The sequence below is a fragment of the Pteropus alecto genome, unplaced genomic scaffold (assembly GCF_000325575.1).
Source record: "Pteropus alecto unplaced genomic scaffold, ASM32557v1 scaffold88, whole genome shotgun sequence".
NCBI lineage: Eukaryota > Metazoa > Chordata > Mammalia > Chiroptera > Pteropodidae > Pteropus > Pteropus alecto.
This window is the reverse complement of record NW_006494611.1, coordinates 19,055,568-19,072,291: the sequence shown is the minus strand read 5'-3', so window position 1 is coordinate 19,072,291 and position 16,724 is coordinate 19,055,568. Positions and strand designations below refer to the sequence as shown.

The following is a 16,724-nucleotide window of genomic DNA, read 5'->3' as shown; positions in this document are numbered from 1 at the left end:
AGGAAAGATATTTACAAATTCTAGAATTGAGATTCAGTGGTTAACAGGAAAGTTTTGCAGAACTTAAAAGATGGTGATAATTTGATTCACTGGGATAATAAGCTCCAAATGACTTCCTGAGGAAACAGAAATCAAAGCGAATAGAAATCAAAATATGTTTTGTCAGGAGGAACACAATCAGAATACTGACAGGGAAGTCAGGAACTAGGGAAGACGAAAAGCAAAACCTTAGCTACCTAGAGGGGAAGCAACACGTTTGGGATTTTATATTAAAAGCCTTAACTTGAAAAACATTTGACTACAATCTGGTTTCTGTCCACATTTGCTTAGCAAGTGGCTTTCAGATAAATGAGCTGCAGCAGTGAATACTGACTAAAGAGTGAGCCCTGCCCACTTTTGGGTGGCTTCTTATCTAGATCTCAGTCTAATTGGGCTAGCCTTCACACCTTATGTTTCTAATGACTTGGCTTTAAGTAATGAAAAGTTCTACATAAAAAAATGGAAACAATTGAAAAGTCATCATTATGAAAAATATTCTTAGAATGAACTATTATAATGCAATTAAAATTATGTTTATGAGGAGTGTTAATGGCATGGGGAAATTCTTATACTATTTTTAAGTGAAAAAGCAGGAAACTATTACTTTTAGGATAAGAAAGTATGTGTATGATAAAATGTAAAGAAAATAGTCTTTGAAGTTATTAGATATATCTGGGACCTAATCCAAGCCCTGTCACCTATTAAATCTTGAGCAGGTTGTCTTACTTTTCTGAATTTCCATTTTTTCATTTGTAAAATGGCGGAACTATATGTGAGGACCAGTGAAAATATAATGTTACTTTCAGTAAATGGTAGGGATAAAGGTGGTAGTAATATTAATTGCAGCAGCAGTAGTAGGAAAGGAAGAAACAGAATATACAATTATGGCTTGAAACAATATCAGAAGGAAATAAAATGTTGGCATTGGTTGCCGTTGGTGACAGAATTATATTATTTTTCTACATTTCTCTATAAAATTTTCTAAAACGGGAATGCTTTTTTATATTGAAAATTTTAATAATAAAGGTAGTATATAAAAAGTACTATGAAGAAAAATAAAAATAATAATCTATTACTTCTTTAATACTGGTTGACTGTTATTGGTATATTCAATATTATTCTTTTTAATAGATTCTCTTTCACCTGGCCTGCATGTAAATACTAATGGCAGAAATTATCATCAAATAAAGAGATGGTGATGGGTGGCCGGCCAGTGGTTAAGGATTTCAGAATAGGCTCTAATTAAACAGTCTATTTGTGAAAATTTACTTTAATTTGTCAGGGCTATTTAGTTGTGTCTTCTATTAAAGCCTTTTTTTTTTTTTTTTTTTTTTTAAATTTTTTTTTTTAAATCAGGCTTGCCAAAACTTTATGTCTCTTGAGGCAGAGTTGTTTCTCTTGAATCTCCAATACAAGATGTAAAACTGTGTCTCCACCTATGATTTTAATGAGATCTCCCTTCTTAATTATCCTCACCATTCCTGAACTCAAGAACCTCAGTAACACCTTTACAGTGACTTCTGAGCTCTATTGTTCTAGGATTATTTTCCCAAACACTAGGACTTATTTGATCTTCAGGAAATTAATTTTAATCAAACTGATAATATTCTCTTCACTAAAAATTCCTTTATTTTGTTTGGGTCAGAGAATGAGACCCTCAATGGGTTTATATTTTCTAATATAGCAAAGACTGGATGTTATCAATCTCAGAATCCCAGCATATTTAGCTACAGATGGTATCTTATCCTTTGGGAAATATTAATAGTGCTCCATTAAAAATCTAAGCCCTAGAAATGCCGCAAGATTAGAAATAAAGCTCTCTTCCAAGAAAATAATTAGTTCAGTACAAAGATAATTGAGGAAAGCCACTTTCTCTCTTCTCATAAACAATACTATTAACCTATTTTAGGAACACATCAAAAAGATGAAACAATGAGGTCTAACACAATCCCTTAGAATTATCCAAATTTTCTAGTGCTTATCAAACGTGTGGGGTGGAAAGAAAGAAGAGGGGAATTTCAGGATGATCTTGCTCCTCAAACTTCATGTTAAAATGAAGAACATCTGATGTCAAGTCTGAAGAAACAAACTAGAGGCTTTCATATAAAATTTTGTGTCACTTTAAAACATAGATCCTAAGATATAGGATCTATGTCTTATCATTTATCCTTTCATACAGGTATTGTCCAATAATGTTTGCCTCTGAAACGTCACATACAATCTATCTCTGCCTTGACAGCAAGACAGAAATCTCTGCATCTTGTGTAGTGTAACTCAAAGATGTTCTTGTCAGTAATACTTAAAGACCTGCCCTTTGTGTAATTTTCCATTAAGTCCTTTCCCACTATGAGCTTAGAACCTTAGGTCAACACATTGGTCTCCAATATTATAGACTATAGTCAGAGCCTCCACCTAACTCTTCTTGAATTTTTTCTTTTCATGAAGAAGCAGTCTAAGACACTCACTGTAACTAAGATGTGATGCTGCGTATGAGATCAGTTAAGTTTGTTATCAGTATGTAGGCTTGGGAAAGCTGCTATCACAAATTTCAGAAGTTGACTATCTGCTCTAACTCAGAGTTATGTTTTAACAACATTTTGCAAGGAATCAGCAGCCTGACCTGGGAGGTGTAAGCAGCATAATATAAAAATCTTGATTTTTGATCCTTCCTATCTGCTTCTATGAACAAATAATTTATTTAAAGAAATAAAAGACGTTTTTTTTTCCATGCCCAAATTTGTGGCTTTTTAAATCCAAACGCCCATAAAAGTAACTTGGTTATTTCACACTAGACCTATTCATTTGTTATCATCAAATTGCCAGCCTCTGAAATATCAGCTATTTTTAATAGTGTGCTGATAAACTGGCTTTCCAGAAAAAAAAAAAAAAAAGCTCTGGTGGTAGTGTGTGCCAACATCCATGGTATAAATACTCCCACCATAGCCAAATCAAGCTACTAATGCAAAGTCAACCTCCTTGCAAAATTCCTAAAAATTTAACAAGCAGTTCTTATATGAGCCAGTATGAGTTGGCTCCAGCACATCACTGGATATAGATTATTTTTCTAACACCCTAAGAGTTTAGTGTGCCTTAATTTATAAATGCTGCAACCAACACGATGATCCTTTCCTCATTCAAAAATTTCTTTTAGTGGTATAATATTCCCAAATAATTTAATGCCAGGATTAGCAATAGTTCTTCCAAACTTTCAATTTTAAGAAAATGAATTGGAAAGTCCACTTCTCCATTTGCTTATTGCAGAGACATTTCCTAAATAGGTACAAAAAAAAAATGATAGAAATTGTTTGTCTACACAATTTCTTAGGTAAAAATGGGCAATCCTAAGGTGAGTATAGGGAAGTATGCACCTACTTCTCTAAGAAGGGAGCTAGTATTATTCACTATTAATAAACAGCTTCACTAGTTTTCTCAACATTAATAAAAGAATAATCTACACTGTGGTTATCATATAGTAGGCTAGCAATATCTCCTTAGCACTAGTGTTATTTCAAAGAGTGGGAAGGCTATTTCAGATTGGGTGGTCAGGAGGCTTCTTTGAGCTGAGCACTTTTGATAGAATCCAGCCATGCAAAGAACATAGAGAAGAGCATTCTAGGTTAAAAAAAGAAAGAAAGAAAGAAAGAAAGAAATAGAAAAAAGAAAAGGAAAAAAAAAAAAAAAGGAAGACAAATACAAAGGTCCAGAGGTCAAAATGAGCCTGATTTGTTCGAGGCTCAGAAATTAGACCTGTGAGGCTAAATCATAGAGTGAGCAAGAAGGAAGGGGATAGGAGAGTGAGATTGCAAAGTTAGGCAGGAACCATGTCTTATAGGGCCTTGACAGCTGTGATAAAGAGTTTTATTTTATTCTAAAGCTTTAGGAATCCAGTGAAGGATTATAAGAGAAGGCATAATTTATAGGTAATATATCAGACATAAAGAATATATAATACAAATTTATTTTTAAATGTTACTGAGGTCATAGAGGTTTTCTGTCATGCATTTTATCAATTAATGAATACTAAAAGCATAACTTTTTATGTTAAGAAGAAATTTTTATAATTGAAACTTTTGGGAACTGTCTCATAAATCTTACCTTTACTTGGACTCTTAGGCAACTTTTACATATTAGAAGAAAATGGGGTCTCATCTTCAATTTCAATCTATCTCCAGAGGCTGAAAAGTTACTCTTTCCATTCACAGCTTCTCTTTAGTCTCCTCCAAACAAATACCAGGCAATAGTAAATATGTCCCAAACCGATATTAATGAAAAATTAATATCTGATCTCTTCATTTGACCAAGACTTCCAGATACTTTAAAAAATAATCAAAGCTATAAATTATTACTAATAATGAAAATCAGCTAAAGTAACTCAAAAATGCAGAAAACTTCTACTATCAACTCTTTGATTGAAAAAAAAAAAACTCACTAAATCTCTTTAGCTCTCAGTGGTCAGTTTTAAGTTCAAATGTCAGTAGAAACAGTAAATGTAGTTTCAAGGTCACCTTTATCTACATACAGTATAGTCTCTGCAGTTGGTAACTCAGGAGTCCAAACTCTCATTGACAGTTTACAGCTCTTTCACTCAGATAAAGTCATTGCAAGACCCCTTAAGAGTTTCTAATTCCAGGAGTCACTGCAGCAGGATAACTCTATCTAGCTACTGTGAAATATTTCATTAATAACCTATAAGCAAGAAAAACTCTTGGAGTAGGCCTCTCACTGCCCCTACTGTTAAGATTCTGCCCAGTGGGTCCTATTTCTTGCCTAAGAGGTTTCCTGAATGAACTCTGTAGGAGGCATAAGCTGGCTGAGAGCTAAGAAATATCAATTAGCTCACATTTTTTAAAGATAAAATTTAATCCTGCAAAGCTATTGGCCAATTTAGCTATTTCCTCGAAACTGAAAATCAGTTTTTAACAAGTTTCAGACTTTTTTCATATCAACCAACTCTGCTAGAGCAAAAATAGCCATGAAGAAATCAAAAGTATTTGTAGCATTCATGCCTATAATTGGTATTTGATACAAAACATGAGAATCACTGAGCCAAAATATATGATAACAACATTGCTCTTAGGTGACCGACAATATTAAACCTTTGTCTATTATGCGCATTATAAATAATTTTCAGTCGCCATTCCTCGATTAACTTTTGTAATGAAATTCTAAAATAAATGAACATCTGAATGAAATTCAGATATTATAACTCTGACAAAAAACATTTGTTTGCTCGAACATCCCTTAAGCCTTTTTTTTTTTTTTTTTAACTAACACGCTCACCTTATTCTCATTGACTAGGAACAATGTTAAGTAGCTCTTGAAATCACTGGTTAGATGTTAACAAATGGAGTAGACTTGTACTAATTAAAGGAAAATAAAATTATTGTTCTTTGTAGGCATTCATCAACACCCAAAAAGTCAGGATTGAATTCTCTCATTCAGCTCTTCAAGTCATTCAGTGTTCCAGAGATATATTTTACAGCTACTTCACACTAGTCATCCTAACTTAAAATAGGGCATTCTCCAACAAAGCCCTGATCAAACTCTTGTCCTATAAGCTCCTCTTTCACATCATAGAAATAGAACTGTGGAGTTTCAGAGAAGTACCATAAAGTGTTTTTTTTTGGTTTTTTTTTTTTTCCCATAAGAATAAGACCATATACATTGCATTATAAAATGTAAAAACCCTGTGGTCTGATGAATTATGAATTAACTCTATTTTTGAAGTTTAGATATTTAAACTACAAAACAGAGCAATGACTGGGGAAAAAATAGCATTTGGCATATTGCAATATGATATTTTGAAGCAACTTTTTATCTTTCAAAATACACAAACAATTGAGTTCTCCTAGAATTCACTTGTTTTCAGCAAGGTCAACATGATCACACAATGAGCATCCATTAAGTTCCCTACCATTCAGAGTGACCCTGCCTACAGGGCACAAATTGGGTACCGTGATGTTTTGTGTAGTCCATTGAAACTCAGTGTGTTTAATTACCATGTGTTATACATTGTCATCTCAATTACTACAATGATTCGATTTTAAAATTGATCACAAAATAATCACTTTAGAAAAGTTTTTTTGTTCAGATGCTTCTCATATTTAATTTCTGGGATAAATTATCTTACATTTTAAATTATTTTACATTTGTTTGCCCCAAAATGTGTTTACTTTCATTTGGCTGAAAATTATGGCTTAGATCATTATTTCCTCTGGTGATGCTTCCAGAAAATTAGGCCATATTTAGCTTCGTTACAGTGACATGCAGGTCCTAGGAGGCAGATAATGAACTTGATGAACTTGGTTCAATTTCATCTCCAAACAGCTTAGTTTGCATTAGGCTTTAATACATTAGACACTTTGGGTCTTCTTGAAGAGAGACAGCATATATATTGAGAAAATTTTTAAATAACTAAAATTTAAAAACTGTACAATCATGCTCTTAGTTGTAAAAGCTCTGTGGTTCCTAGGTTTCTTAATGAAAGTAAAAAATTAACAATAATTACAACATGATTCATCATCATAGTAATAGTAATACTACTACTACTACTACTATTTGCTAAGTTGTTACTCTGTGTTTCCCAACAAAGAGCCTTACCTCATTTAAGTCTCACACTGACTTGCTATATTAGCCAGGGTGGAACTGAGGCTCAGGGAGTTATATAACCTGTCCAATATCATGCGACTACTACATGACAGTTAGAATTAGGATTCAAAGATAAATCTATTTGACTTCTAAGCCACGCTCTACTAAATTGTTTGACTTCTGAGCCCACAATGCTAAATTGTATTGATAATTTGAATATAGCATCCTGATTATAAAATCCAAAAGCAAATGTTCTTCTCACTTATCTCTAATTCTGCAAAAGAGTGCTCTGTTTGAAAAATATGACCTTTTATCTGCATAGAGTATTTCATGCTTTCGAACCAAATCCTCATCTAACATTTCATCCTACCATTGTCACGAACTGTGCAGTAGGTAGAACAGATACTATTGTCATACCTTTTTGACAGATAAGAAAACAAAGGCACAAAGGGGTTAGATGCCTGAGAAGTTCGTGTTAGAGGTTAGAGTAGAACTCTGGTCTACTGACTATCAGTCTGAAATAAATGCTTTTCAGACCTTCCTTCTTTACACACACATTCATGGTCTCTGTGTCTGTCTCTGTCTCCGTCTCTGTCTCTCTCTCTCTCTGTCTCCGTCTCTGTCTCTCTCTCTCTCTCTGTCTTTCTCTCTTTCTCTCTCAATCTCCCTCTCTTTTTCTCTCTCTCACACTTTCAGCCATTTTAATGTACAAACTTTCTTAGACAAAGACTGAACAAATCCATTGCACCAGTATCAGCAGGGAACTACTGCCATTTGACAATAATTCTACAGTTTAAAAAATTCTATGGTGGTTCATTCAGAGAGATTCTCTTTCTGATCTAATTCATTCTCCACATTGCAGAAGTTTGAGCATGTTTTATGGCCTTAATAGAAAGATAACCTCTAATACAGAAACACCTCTTGAACTCAGGAATAAAATTCACCTTATTTGGATTCCAGTGTGTTCATATTTGTTTTTTCCTCTCTGTCGTAAGCACACACCCTTCCTCTTTTCCTCTGTTTCTCTCCCTCTCTCTTCCTCCACTTCTCTCTCCCTCTCCCCACTTCATACAAACCTTGCCTCAGATGGACTTGATATACAAATATAGAGGGGAAATAAAGTATATGAAAATTTACTATCAATTTAGGTAATAGCTATATAATAATATTACCTAATAAATATTACTTATTTCAAAATAAAATGGAGGCACTCATTATATTTATAGAATAAACACATAATATTCCAAGAAAAACTGCAAAATGGCACCATTTTGTAATTAATGTAATTAATGACCTATAATATAGATATATTTCAAAGAAGTCTGAAATAAGATACTAAACATTAAATGCTTTCTTTATTATTATAGTAGAAATCTAATATGTAGGATTTATAAACTTAACAAGACATGTTAGTATAATGGTTTATGATTTATAATCTAATGAGTTAGCTACCTTAAATGTTTACTAAAAAAAAACCGAGAGGGTAGGAAAAAAGGGAGGGAGGGAAGGAGGAAGGTAAATGAATACGATTTTATAACTTGAACCCACTATTTATCTACTTGTACCATGCTGTCCTTTAAAGATTTGTCTCTTTCGGGGACAAATAGTTAATATTTATTATTTTTCCAAAACAACAATTCTCAGTTCAAATTCAGCCACCGCAGGTAAATACAAGCAACAGTGATTCATGGGTTTATAACACAACCAAAATTATTCACAAAGTGATTTAAAAAGTGACCTAGAGTTGCTGCTGACACAAGTAAAGTATTTATGGAAGTAAGCTATACCTACAAATCTGAAAAATCAGTCCAAAAAAATGTATCCTTTATAAAATAAGGTCACAACCATCAGTGAGAGAAGGACAAAGAGAAACAGAGAAGCCATAAAGAAGTTTAGGCAGGCCGTGAAGCCAAGGAGATGAGTATAATAAATATATACAGAAGGCACGAGGTTTATAACACAAAATATATTTGAAGTGCAAACAACACATTTGCAGGTACACAATCTAACACTGTCTGAATGCCTCCAGCCAAAGGGGGAATGTAAGGGCTTTGCCAGGCCGAGATTCCAGAAGTCAGAGACAGACTATAAAAGGGAGGAGGGTTGATTCTTGAGATTGTGGGGTACTGAGTAAAAGTGAGGTCTAGAGATAAATAGCTTAAAGAATTAATCCAAAGGGAGTTCAGGTAGTACTGAGCCCAACGTTGGGTCTTCAATCTGAGGCAACTAGATGGAACAAGAGGATTCAGAGGGCAGACCGGAGGCAGTGCTTCCAGAATATTCCTGGAGCAGTGGTTCCCAGGAATTCAGGGGACTTCTTCATGGAGTGGTCAGGTTCTGACCTAATCCACAGATGTAAAAGTACTATTAAAGATGTGGGGATTGTTGGACAAGCCCTCTACACGCACAAGCCCTCTAAACCCTCCACGGTTTCTACATTTTTGTCACTCTCCACAATGGATGAAGAGAGCAGGGAAAGGGATGAAGGAAAGTAAATAGGGGGAAGTAATCCATAATGACACTTTACCTTTCCTAGTGGCTAGAGTCTAGGTACAAAGAGAGCTGCTGAGGAGAAAGTCTTTTGAGTATTTTTAATTGAGGTGCTTTTGTACATGTTATCTCATATTATCCTCCCGGTGAATACTCCCAAACACAAATCGGCCCTCCTAGTTAGGAAAATGGTTGCTGTATCATTCAACTTCCACCCCACGGTCCTTTTAATATCAAGACCATGCTGTTCCAGGTATGTCAGAAGAATTATTTGGGATCTGAAATAAAGACCTGTCTGTAAACATAATATTTAGGCTGAGATTTAAGGATAAGATGAGCCATCCCATAGGAGATCTGAGAGAAAGACACTTGAAGCAAATAGAACACAATGTTTTCAGGCTTGTGTTTGGAGAAGGAAGTCCCTGTGAGCTATTGACTTCTGATAAGAGAAAGGATGGCTAGAGATGAATTTAGAGACATAAGCTGGGGCTTGTTTAGATGGGGCCTTGTGGATTGTGGGGAAAAAACTAGATTCTTAGGGAAATAGAAAGCTGTTAACAGGGTGAATCAAGGATAGTGACATGGTCTGATATATTTTAAAAGAGCACTATATATTTCACTGAATGAACTGGGACAATTGCAGATGGAAGGAGAGGGGAAGGAAAGCTCAGGAAAGATGCTATTGCAACTATTTTTAAGCAAGCATAATGATGGCTTAGATTAGGAGAGTGACAGTAGATATGGGCAGAAGTATGAACAAATTAAAAGTATATTTTGCAGGTTGAAGCTCTAGGATTTACTAGTAGATTAAACGGGATGAGAGAAGGGAGCAGTCATAGGTTTCCAGTTTAAGCAACCAAATAGACATTGGTGGTGTAGACTAAGATAGCTTAAACATGGAGAGGTTACAGGAGACCAAACAAATCCAGGGGTGGATCCATGGAGAGGAGCTCACAAAAGAGATTGAGAAATACCAGAAATAGGGAAGTATAAATCAGGGAGGTGATGAGAAGGAAGCATTCTAAGAGGAAGGAATGTCTATTTTTTTCTTTTGATTCTCACCAGAGGTGTATTTTCTAATATGATTAGTTTTAAATCACTGGTCTATCTCTGGCATGAGTCAATCATTTATTATAAATGAATATTGTGCTTTAGTTTGGCAATAATAAGCATTGCTCTCCATTGTGTCAAATTTAAAAATACCTTTACTATGATTTTACTCTTCAGGTTACATTAAGCATAAGAGTATCACAATAACTGAAACTTACTTGGAAACATAATTACTTAAAAGAAAGCCAATAAGACTTACTGTCATCTTCCGCATTTGAAAAAACATAGATGACACACATAAACTACACAGACAAAAATAGATATGTATTAGAGTCTGCAAAGTTTATTGTGATAATGTTATATAGAGAGAAATTCACATTATTTCTTAAAAAATTATCAATATCTTAAGAACCTGGATTCCTCCTTAGTTATCAGAGCAAAATGGCAATCAACATAAATTAAATCAAATTCAGACTGCCATCTTTGTGGTTTTTTAAAATTTCTTCTTTTAATACAGTGATTAAACATTTAGATAACTTATGAAGTGATCATCCCGATAAATCCAGTACCCATCTGGCACCATGCATAGTTATTACAATACAACTGACTACATTTTCCATGCTATACTCTATATCCCCACGACTATTTTGTAACTACCAATTTGTTAGACTGCCATCTTTGGAGTGAGAAGGATTTCTCAGTGTACAAGAAATACACTCGTTAGCAACCTGACAAAATAATCCATACAAGAAACTTGTTTAACAGATTTGATTCTCATACCAAGTTACTGCAGATAAAGAACCATTAAGCAAAAAGGCAGGCAATAGAGAACATGAAAGTGACTCAATATTATTCATACGTTGACTCACTCAACATCATGTAAGCCTCATTACCCTCCTCTTTATTTACTTCCTAAGTTGAGAATTATATTGTAAATGACACCATTCAGAGAAATGACTGCACCATGAAGATCATTAAGATTTCTGTACCAAATATAGTATTTAGAAGTTCTAAATGTCAGTAAAAAAAAAGGCTTGTTCATGGTTAATAAAATGAATACCTCATTTCACTTTCAACTCTTATTAAAGTTAGTATAATGTTTATTATTTATTCCTTACATTCATAGATAATTTCAGTCATTAAACCCAGCTTCTTAGTTACCTTAAGTTCTTTTGAAAACAAGGAAGGGGTAAATACGTAAGTCAAAAGTATATACTTTTAATTACAATTTTAATCCACTTTTTGAAAAATGATGATGTTCTAAGCTACCTGTTTATCCATACTCAGTTCATGGCCACTGAAAATTCTGCCTAAATTTATGGAACCAGATGCTCCATTGCTAACTTGTACTAAATTTGGCAGATAGTTATCTTATCCTCTCCCTGATACACCCACAGTTTCCATAGTACATTATACAAACCACCAATATGCTCTCTCCTTTCCTAATAGAAGTCTCCGAAGTAACTTTCACCCTATTATGGTTACCTGTCATACTTTTAGCAAAACCCAAATGCATTTCTTCTTACTACATTTAATCGCCAACATTTTCTTGCATCATTCCTTTAAAGCCTTGGCTCGGCCTTTGATTACCTGTTAAATGGGTATGACCTTTTATCCCCATCTAATATTAAATGGACTTAGGAGATGTTATTTGCAATGTGTTCTTTTGAACTCATCCCTCAACTTGTCATAGCCTAAGTCTACTATAAATTGAACCCTTGCCTCACTAATTTTCACCTCGAATCCCTTTAGGATTTGTGAGGACCACTTCCCAATTCAGTTGGTAAACTCCAAATGTCATGTCTTCTATTTATTTACCTGCTGCTACTTTTCTTTCAGGACAACTTATTTAGCATGTCCTTCCTTATAGTGGTATCAATAAGGTTTCTACTAGGTCATATCTTTCTCTGAATCATTATTTAGAACATTCTCACCTAAGATTATCAGAGTAATTCCATGTTCCAATCATTCTCCACACACACACTGGGGCATCAGAGTAAACTGAGAAGATCTTTTTAAAGATACCTAGGATCCAACCCCAAAATTTAATTTCAGTTGGCCTAAGGCATGAATGACCCAAGAATTTGTGTATGTACTGTCATATACATGTCATACCATGAGAAATATATTTTAATTACATATTAACATGTAAAAATATTTTGGAGTTTGTTAAACCTAAGCTTTTATGCATATTTTACCAGTGTTTTTCTCCCGTTTTTAAGTTTCTGTTCACTTTTTAAAAAATTAACCAGTAACCAATATGGCATATTCAAGTATTGTCAATCCAAAATAACATTTTGAAAAACATAAACAATGTGGCGGAAAATATCATCCTTTATCCTGAAGATGAGTTTACAAAACTATAAATACTAAACTTTAAAAATAAAAGAATAGTACACAGAGAATCACAAGAAACTTCTCAATTCTCAATTATGACTTCGCATGGAGTCAGAGACAGAATTCTGTTACCAGGATATTTACTCTCTAAAACACTCTTTTTCCTTTACTTATATATCAAAGTTTCCTTATCTCTCTGTTTCTCTCCCTCCCCTCTTTCCTCTTTCTTATTCTCCCTTCCCTTCCCCCTCTCTATCTCCATTCTCCTCTTCCTCTTCCTTTTCCCTCTCTAACCTTGACTCTTGTCAACCCACTTAACATTTACAGTTCCTGGGGCTCTATTCTAAGCCTTTTTTCTTCTCTTTTAATGTACTCTCCTTAGATAATCTTGCTAAAACTACTATCTCCATGCTGACAATGCCTAAATCTATATCTAGAGCTCTAGCTGAAAGGCTTCTTGCTTACACAGGTACCTCAAACTCACCATAGTCATACTGAATGCATCTTCTTTTGAACAAATCTGCTTTTCTTCTGGAACTTTGAACCTTAACCAGTAACATCACTATCCACCCAGTTGCTCAAACCAGAAGTCTAGAGGTCATCTTTGACCTCATCCTCTCCCTCACACTCCATAACCAGTCATTAAGGCTCACTGAACATGTCTACCTCTTAAATGTTTCTTGAATCTATCCACTTCTAGTCATCTCCATGCCACTTCTAGTTTAAGGTACCTTCATCTATCAACTCCATTTAGGAACTGATTTAGAGACTTCTCAATCTCCAAATTGGTCCCTTGCATTCATACTTAATCCCTTCCAGTCTTTTCTACATGGTGTAGTAAATTTTAAAAACAAAACCATAACAAAACACAAAAATATGCGTGTGAAAACTGAGAAATTCAAATAAGGTCTACACCCGAGTTAATAACACTGTACAAACATAAATTTCTGGGTTTTTACACTACACTCTAATAACATATAACATATTATCATTAGGGGAAACTGGGTAAAAGGTACATGAATTTCTTATGAGACTTAAACAATTTCAAAATAAAAAGTTATTAAAAAAATACAACTCCAATTATGTTCTCTGATTTTCACTTCACCCCTTTTTAAAACTCTTAAATATCTTCCCTTAAATAAGACCAACATCTTGACATTGACTTTCAAACCCACTCAAGTTCTGGTCTACCTCATGCTCCATTTTCCTTTTAGGATTTGCACTACAATTGCACTAGTCTTCTTTTAATATCTCAAAAAGAACACTCTCTCTTCCTTTAAGAACTACAAATAAGCCATTCATTATGGTTAAAATATAGTTTCCTCGAATTGTTTTTGGGCTCATTATCTGCCTCTTCTTCAGATCTCTGCTAAATGTCCATTCATCAGGGACGTTTTCCCCAGCCAGTCTCTACTGATCCATTCCTTCAAACTAGTTGAATTCACTCTCTTTTAGGTTTCCACAGTACCCTTTACTTTTCTTTTCATAAAATTTATCATGCTGAAATTTCTTGTTCAATATCTTTTCTCATCCCAGTAGTCCATAAACCCAACATGGTCAAGGAATGAAAGTCTAGCAAGAAATACTTGTTGAGTAAATGAATGAATTTTTTAAATTGCTGCTAAAATCCAAATTCTTCATCAATTTAATCATTCCCAAAGGAATTTCCAGACTATATATACATTGGTATATTGAGCCATATTCTACCTTTCTACAATTGGCAATACTTTTTATGATAGTTTAATGAAGATTTATGACAGTATACCAAATATTATAGACTCTAGGGGAAATGGTGTGTCATTCCAGATGTTAAATAAGAACTTAGTGTAGTTCAGAGATATAACTATGATGTTATTTAAATATCTAATAGAGGAAAGGAATGAAATATGCATTTCTGTTCTAAAAGTAGCTCTATAGGAAGTCTACAGATTCACATTCAATTAAGTATATGACAAAAGAGGAACTACAAAAGACATTCATTATTATTTTTCCATTTGTATCCTGTCATATGTGCTCAATTTTCTACATTCCCAGGCAATTTACAGTAACATAGAGTGCTTGGTATCATTATAAAGCATTTTCTAGTCTACTGTATATTACAATGAACACTATATTATTCCAAGAATCAAAAGATTTCCAAGAAATCATCACATAGAGATTCAACCTGGTTTTAGAAATGAAGAAGCTAACAAGATCAGAATTAATTGATGGTTCAACCAGGATCAGATTACACAGGTTGTCTGGAATCTAGGTGACAGAACTCTGCCTACCCTTGCATACATATTTTAGAATTTTCCATAAGTGTATCAATGTGCAGACATTTCCATCTGGCATATTAAACCCTTAGCTTCTTTTTATTGAAGTGCTTAAAAGTACAAATAATTTTTAAATTTAGAAGCAATGAGAATGCAATTAAAATTTTTGATCACGGCAGATGTAAGAAAAAATTGAGTAACGTTAAAATTCTGAACTCAGAATTTTAAGACTTTGAGTTCTTAAGCTTTGTTTTCTCATGAGTTCACTTTAAATTAGAGTCTAAATGAGGGAGTCAGGAGATAAAAGTCATAAAAAGCTTTATATCAAGACCCAGGAATGAATTCATTAGCAAGAGAAGAGCTACAACATTGTTGATTTTTGGGGGGTAGGGGGTTTAAGTTAATGCTCTAACAATGTGCTGTCTCTCTCATTTACACCTGTACCATTTACCTTTTTAATGCATATCTTATCTACTTATCTTATCCAATAGATCTTTTAGTCTAAATTATTGTTCATCAAAATTCACGAGTGGGATTTAATATCCTCTCTTTGATATTAAAATCATGTGTAAAAGCTTGTAGAAGATAAGTAAATAAAGAACTAGGTCATTTGTTTTTCATATTAGCAATGTTAAGGTATTAGAAATCAGAGCTCTCTACATTCTTCTCCAGAAAGCCAGGTAGCAAATGATAGCATGGCAGTAGCCCAAGCAGAGCGGTTGTAAAAAGACCTGAGTATGAGTCTTTTTTGCTACTTCCTCACTTTTTTGACCCTAAATGTACAACCTAATTGAGCCTCAGTTATGTCATCTGTAAAATGAACATGAAAAGAGCACCTGTTTCTAGGATTGTTGTGAAGATCCCACAACATAGGATAATAGTTTAGGCACCTGAAAGTCATAAGTGCAAATCAAAATGCAGGGGAAGTGAATGAAGAGCATAAAAAAGAAAGGTGCCCTACATTGTAAGAGTAGAACAGCTGTGTATGTGAGGCTCCTGGGAAGGCGCTGGGGCTGTAGCTGGTGTTGGTGGCTGGAGGGCTTGGTACAAAGAAGCCTGCAAGATTAGTGGTAGCGGAAAGTTGATTTTCCCTCACATGAGCAGATCCTCTGTAGACAACTAAAACCATTTGCTCTCTGACACCCACCTCTTTGAATTTCTCTTGAGAAAAGATTTATCCATAGAAAAGAGAGAGAACTGTTAGCACTTCTAACCATCCACTCTTCTATGTCTCAAATTTTACTGTAAGGTTCATTTGGGCAGGTTAAAATGCAGACATGGAAGCTACAGCCCAGATATTGGGACTCAGTAGATCTGAGTTAGAATCCAGCCATCTGCCTTTTTAACAAGTATTTTAAATTATATATATGCAGATGTCCACAGACTACAGATGGAGAAACACTTTTCTAGATTGTCTATATTCTGTCTCTGTATGAAATCAGACCAGCAGAGTTCTGTCTCTCACAAAATTACTCTAGTTTCCCCAGTGAGATGTCTTCAAAAAAACTATATTTTATAATAAACCTTGAGCTTTTAGGAAGTCTTGACATAAGAAACAGCCCTAGGATAACAACTTTTGCAACATGTAAGATATTTAATGTTATGTTTTACAACATCTCTTTTACTAAGCTTATTAAATAGTGTCTTTTATTATAAATTACTTTGACATTCTCATTTGAAAATAGATGAGATATAAGTAATAAATATATATACTTAAATTAAACCTTGAGCTTTTAGGAAGTCTTGACATAAGAAACAGCCCTAGGATAACAACTTTTGCAACATGTAAGATATTTAATGTTATGTTTTACAACATCTCTTTTACTAAGCTTATTAAATAGTGTCTTTTATTATAAATTACTTTGACATTCTCATTTGAAAATAGATGAGATATAAGTAATAAATATATATACTTAAATTATCTTTCTATACATATGTATTTCTTGATCTATATCGTCATCCTGA

General features: G+C 34.1%; 1 protein-coding gene across 2 annotated transcripts in view; it reads right to left on the bottom strand.

Annotated features, from left to right (window-relative positions):
* The window catches only part of PRKG1 (protein kinase cGMP-dependent 1), a 1,107,428-nt gene that overhangs the window by 962,989 nt on the left and 127,715 nt on the right, over positions 1–16,724 (bottom strand). The window lies entirely within an intron of this gene.